Source organism: Ruditapes philippinarum, unplaced genomic scaffold, assembly GCF_026571515.1.
Source record: "Ruditapes philippinarum isolate M1 unplaced genomic scaffold, ASM2657151v2 ctg4612_1_1_1_1, whole genome shotgun sequence".
Lineage (NCBI taxonomy): Eukaryota > Metazoa > Mollusca > Bivalvia > Venerida > Veneridae > Ruditapes > Ruditapes philippinarum.
The window spans coordinates 109,952-116,866 of NW_026857864.1; positions in this window are offsets into that span (position 1 = coordinate 109,952).

A 6,915-nucleotide genomic window follows, 5' to 3' on the forward strand; every position below is an offset into this window, starting at 1 on the left:
CGTCAGAATCTGACTTAAATCTGACGTCAGTCTGACGTCACGTGGTTGCTGGTTGCTACTTTAGATGACATTGTTGAAATACTTTTATTATTTGCTGATGAAATTGGGCTATTATAGTAAAGAATCCAAATGAAATATAGACTATTTTGAATCTCTTATTTTCTAATTGTAATACATGGGGCCTAAATACTTCAAAAACAAAAACAAAAATATGGTATTTTGTAAATGATGGCTTTAAGCCTCTTAGTATTGGACCTTTGATGACCAAGAAATCGAAGCTGTTAATGATTTCAATTATCTAGGTACTATTTTTAAATATACTGGTAAATTTATTCTAAATCAAGAACATTTGATGGGAAAAGCCTTTAAATCATTAAACATGCTGTTATGTAAATGGAAATAGTATGATCTTAGTCCAAAAAACATTATGTCAGTTGTTTGATGCCCTCGTTACACCAATGTTAAATGATTCATGTGAGTTTGGGGTTATTCTAAATTTAAGGAAATTGAAAGAATATCTTTCAAAATTTGTATAATGTTGTTTAAAATTAGATTAAGTACGTGTACATTGTACATGTAATACTAGTATCTATGGTCCACTTGGGAGATATACATTATATATTCACAGTATGAATAGTTAAGTTCTGATTTAAACTTTAAAATTCAAACACTATAATATCAAAAACACTTTACACTTAGACACTTGAAGATAGCAATTACAGGCGATAACTTAGATTTCTAATACTAGAAATATTATAAATAATTATGGATTTTCATACATTTTAGTAAGTGTGACAATATAGACAAGGTTATGTTTTTATCCGAATTTTAAATGCCGTCATCATGATTTCTTCAAACAAGAATGGGTAAGTAATCTTGAAAAAAAGTCATGTTTTATGTATTATATAGACATGTTAAATTTCGTTACGAATATGACTGTTCTTTAAATACATTACCTTAGATTTTATTTTTGTAGATTAAGAATGAAAGGTCTTCCGCTGGTAGATTTAGCAAGTAAAGATATTGTTTGTGTTGCCATTATTTAGATATTGAAGATGAATACCATTTTAGCTGTATATTTAAATGTAATGATGGTATAAGAAAATAAGGCTTAAAAGATTACTTTTACAGAAATCCATCACTCAACTATCAAATTCAAAAAATAAAAATGAGCTTATACGTTTATCAAAAAAATGTTAAAGAAGCTCTGTTCATTAGGTTTGTATACACTTTTAACTATTCAAGCCTGAAATTAAAATCAATGTTATTTTCCAAATGTGTTTTTTTTCAATAATTAATCTTATTTATTTATAAAAGTATAGAGTAAATGCACATTTTCCCGTAACTATACGCGTGTTTGTGTAGTGTCATGAAACTATCGTATATGAAGAATGTGATATCCAATTTTTTTTAAGATGAGATTCATGCAGCTATTATGTATGTGAATTTAATGTTTTGTAGATGATGTACTTTGTACAGATCGTAATAAAACTTCTGTCCTATTCTTCTTAATGAGACCAATCCACCAATGAAGTCTAAAATTATGTACCAGTGACATTCAGGACAGATTTGTGCGATTGAGGGACAAACGGACAGGATATAAGACATGCAATATATCACGAACCCTTTTCTGCAGATGATAACAAACAGTTTTAATATTTATGAAAATCTTTAAGTACATATATATTGATTTAAATATTGATGTGGAGAAAATGAAATATGGTAAAAAAGCATTTCCAAATATTGCACAACACTAAAAATGCATATATTAAAATGGGAATAAAAAAGAATTTGTAAATTCATGTAAATTAAACAGGGAATAATTCTTGAAATATAGACCCTTGTAATTAAGATATTAGTGTCAGGGAAGAGTGACCTTCCTTACTACCGAAGGAAATAGGGACAGTTTTCTACGCAAAGTTTTAATATAAAAAAGCCTAGAGTACATATCATTCAATGATGAATTATTGTGTTTATGATAATTTATACTATTTTATTGTAGTTAGATTGTGTTGAAGGCTATAAGCTTACTGATTGAAACACTCTCGAATCCGTTCCTGGAACCAACCAGTACTTAGCAATGAGTGTAAAGTGTTTTTGCTTAAGGAACCAACCCTCGCGACCAGCAATGCTTAGATTACTATTTCGACGCGTCAACTACTCGGCCACGCCGCCATTGTATTATCATAACAAAAAAGTGCAGAATTACAATCGATATATGAAATACTCATGGACAGATGATTTTGAAATGTGTAATAAACCTTGCCATACATGTACATGATGTATGACGTGAAACAACGCGTTCAAGATTGAAGGAAATCCCTATAGTACTAAAATCGAGTAAAACATAATATGGCGTTTCAGATGAGATTCAAAGTTTAAACTTGGATAATTCTTGAAAACAAAATATAAGACTTTCATTAACCTTGTTAAATTATCTAAAGATAGTATCATGAAACAAAAAATGGTCCAAGTTTTAAGTAACTTAAATTATACTTTAGAACTATACAAATTGCGTGTTGGACAATTAAAAGTAATCTTAAGCAACAAAAAGGGACCACATGATGAGTAGATCGAAAATAAATTGCCTGTAGTGCCACTAAATTGACACGAGCGTATTTTTTTTCTTTTGTTGCTTTCCTAATGAAAATCTTTACCAAAAAATATAATATACGGTTCACTGAATTATTCATTTTTTTTTTAAATTTTCCACAATGTTCTTTTATTATCAAAAAAACAAAACAACAAGAACAAAAGAATAAATAATAACATCAACAACAACAAAAAATCAAAAGAAATTAAAATAGCAGCATAAGCTTGACCATGAAACCGTAGGCCCTATGACTACTTGTTCAATATATATTTTATAACTGACAAAATACATACATATATAAAGGACAATACCTCATGTATAACAAAGGATAAGGTTCCTATAACGTCACAAAGGCTGTATAACAATATTCATCATGATAAGGTTCTATAACCAAATTGGGCTTGACAAACATAAAATATCAAAGTTAAATACCATTAAAGCCTTTGCAGACAGAAATTAGAAGCCATAATAGAAGAATATATGTGTTTTATTTTATTATGATTATGGCCAGACTGGTGAAAAGATATGAAATGTGGCAACTAGACACTATTCTTTTTTTCTTTCTTCAAATACAAATTGTTTCCTGCAATATTTATAATTACGACGTTTTAAAGCATCATGTTTCCAAACTCATGCTACTTTTCATGACAATTTATATATTTGATATATTTGAAAGTAAAATCATATATTTAGAAGTAAAACCATGTAAATTGTACAAAGAAGGTACACACATTGCAAACTGTGGTAACAATCCACGTAAGTTGCTAAAAAGAGGTAAAAATATGCAGAAAGTCCTTGCTGCGTTAGTCAAGCAGTAGCAAGTAATATGTTGATTTATACTGAATAATCGGCCGTTAATTGCACAAACCAAAATTATATTATTACTTGAATCTTGCACTTCCTTTCTTCTATTCTTAAAATCTTTGAGCGGCCGTAGCCGAGTGGTAAGTTCATTGACTTCAAACCATTGTGGGTTCGAATTCCGATAGCAACCTTGGATTCTTTCATATGGGGAAGCTATCAAGCTAGTTACGGAACGTCGGTGGTTCTACTCAGGTTCCCGTTCGTGCCTGAAATAATGTACGGAAGGACATCTGAGGTCTTCCTCCACAAATAAAGCTGGAACGTCGCCGTCGAAATCAAAAAGTTTCAAAATGTATCATAAGTAATCTGTATAAAACATATTTTACAGCTTTATATATTGAGATTAAATAGTACATATTCGAGACATATAATGCGCAAAATGACAATTTGGCAGACATAACGGCATAGTTCTTTAAATACATCTTTCCTAAAGATTTAATTTCAAATTAACCTACATTACATGTATGCCATTAATAGTTTCATCAGCGATTTTTTGCCATGATGATTATTTACCCCATACATTCAATCAGAGCATTCAGAGAATGATGTTCATTTTTTTCCTTTTTTTCTTTCTTTTTTTTTTCTCGCATCTTATTTAATATTTTTCTCGTTGAGTGATTCCGAATTTCCCAAATGAATTTCTGTATTACAATTGTGATATGCTGCTTGCTTTTTGTGTTTAGATTTTGTCTTTGATTTTTACGTTTCATAGCTTTCTATCCCCTTAAAGTTTCCTTTTTATATTTAGCTCCGCCTACTGTTTACAATTTAGGGCACAATGCACTTTTCATGAAATAACTCGAAGTTTGATACATGGAATGACTAATATATGTTTTATATATTTTTTCATGGTAAACATGGAACGACATACACAATCATTTAAACAAATAAAGATATTGCGGACAATATAGATTATTAAGATATTTTTCAAATTTGCAGACATATCTGATTATCATGTCCCTGTTGATATTCTTAAACTATAATATAAAAACTCCATCAATGTTTGTCAAAAGCATCTGTTACATTGTTTTTTGTCTTTTAATTTAGATCTGATATGATATACAAAACAACTTCTTTATAATTTACATTGCCTGCAGAATGTTTTTCTTTGTTCATCTTGTTTATGTTGTCTGCCAATCCTGTTTATAACGTAACATCTAACGCCAATCGTTTATTATCGTACGGCTCTCTCCTATTTTACGGACACACGCCGTCTCAAGACAGCTGCCGTGCCCAAATGAATTAAAGCATATGTATATGTACAGCACGGACGGCTCAAGATGGTAAGACAAATTGCTATTTGTAAGGACTGCATTCAACCGTGCCGATAGACAATGAATTAACATATTTGAAATGTTTACCAAGTAGCAAATACCATATAACATCGTCGTATAACACAGTTTCTTTCATTTTAGTCTAGGTAGAAATAATTCATTTAATGTTATGCATTTGTCACTGTTGCGAATAAGTATTTCTTTCAATAATAATAGAGGCCTACATAGACTGTCATCTATAGAATGTCACGAATGCAATTTTTCACGTCTGTGAACTATCATATGATTTATGATTAAAGAATATAATTTTACAAATCTACTGAAATAACAGCTATTATTTCAGGCCAGACAGTGAAGTTTGGAAAATACTGTTGCTTGGTTTTACTTGTCATCAGGTTAAACCGCATGTCACGCAGAGATAATAAATAAATGAGCCGCGTCATGACAAAACCAACATAATGGGTTTGCGACCAGCATGGATCCAGACCAGCCTGCGCGGATGAAAGGGCCAAATATTATATACTGTTCATTCTACCTGCAATAGAAAATCATTTAAATAGATCCAAGCAGGTTGTTCATCAACTTAGGCTGATATCAATATGTCAGATAGTTTCAAAACATGTTTACCTTAAAAATTCCGTTATGTATGGATTTAATTGACCTTTTTACTGCCTTGTTTATAATAATTTGTACAGGTTTCGACTGTGTTTGAAGCTATAAGCTTATTAACACACTCTCGAATCCCTTCTTGGAATTAATTTTTGCTAAGCAATGCGAGTAAAGGCTTAGTTCTTACGCGCACGCCTGGTGATGTTGTTGAGTTATCGTATTTAAACATTTCTTTATCTTTGTGTTATTTAGTTTGTAAAGTAAATTTACACAGTCATGTAGTTTAATAATGTTTGTGTTCCATGTACAAATTAATTATTTCTGTAAAATTTCAAGAATTTATTAGAAGAAGAAGTTATTCTTAGAAGAAATATGTTCCAAATACACGTGTGATAAATGAAATTTGTTCTCATTATATTTGACAGAGCGCTTTTAGTGGAAGAGATTTACTGATATTTCGTAAGAATCTAAGACTTCTATTTTCGTTAAAATTTAAGACGGTTATTAGAAATAACGCAGATAATACTGTTCATTAGAATGACATGAAATATGATTTTCAAGAGATTGAGGCGTGTTCCAACTAAGGTGGTATTCCAAAGCAAACAGTGAAGGGGTATGCCAAAGTTAGCATAACATGCGCAATTATCTTGTTTTCTAATTTGAAATGGGTCAGTTACATAAAAGTGTCTTTATTTCATTTCTGTCTTGCCTTATTTCTGTGTTTCTTTGAAGTTTTCGTTTCTTTTAAAAGTAGAACGTTGTATCGATAAGATTTGATCATGTCAAAAATATTGAACTCGTTACATTTACAAGTAAAATTCGTTTCTCCAGAATGGTCTCTCTAATGGTTAATGAAACTGATGTAATATTTTGAATAATTTTTATATAAATCACGTTAGTAATATTTGATTTAAAATGTATGCAACAGAAAAGAGTCTATTCCTCAATAAAAGAGTGTTGATTTTAGAATTTGATGTTATAATGCATGAAAAAAAAAGAATTTATTTTCACAGGCACAGATATGTAAATCTACATAGATCATTCAATTAATTCAGAACTCTTATCTTATTAGTTCAGAATTTAACAATTGCACAGCATTTTTAATATTGCTGCAACAAATCACAGGTTTTCGTTTCAGACTTACCAACCATTCTTCAGACAGCAGTGGGTTTGACTGTGAGCATACTATAAAACACAGTCAAACGACAGTGTCTTTTTCTTTTATTATCAACAAAAATATAAATTATAATTATTCGCTGACTATGTCAAATCAAACAGTATTTTATTTTATTTGTTTTACAATTTGTTAAACGGTTGCTTTTGGCTTAAAAGTATATACAACAAAAAAATATATTATTTTGTTATTTCAAGATCACTTTCAAAATTACAGCAAAGATATTCACATTAGTTCTGATTATGATAGATTTCTTCGAAAAGGGAGATTCTGGTTTAAACCAATTAATTTACTTTCACCAATAAAAGCAGGAAAGTCGCCATATGACCGATACTGTATTGATGCAACGTAAAACCCACCATAAACAAAATTAAGCCTGTGCAGCTACCTTAGAAGTCGAC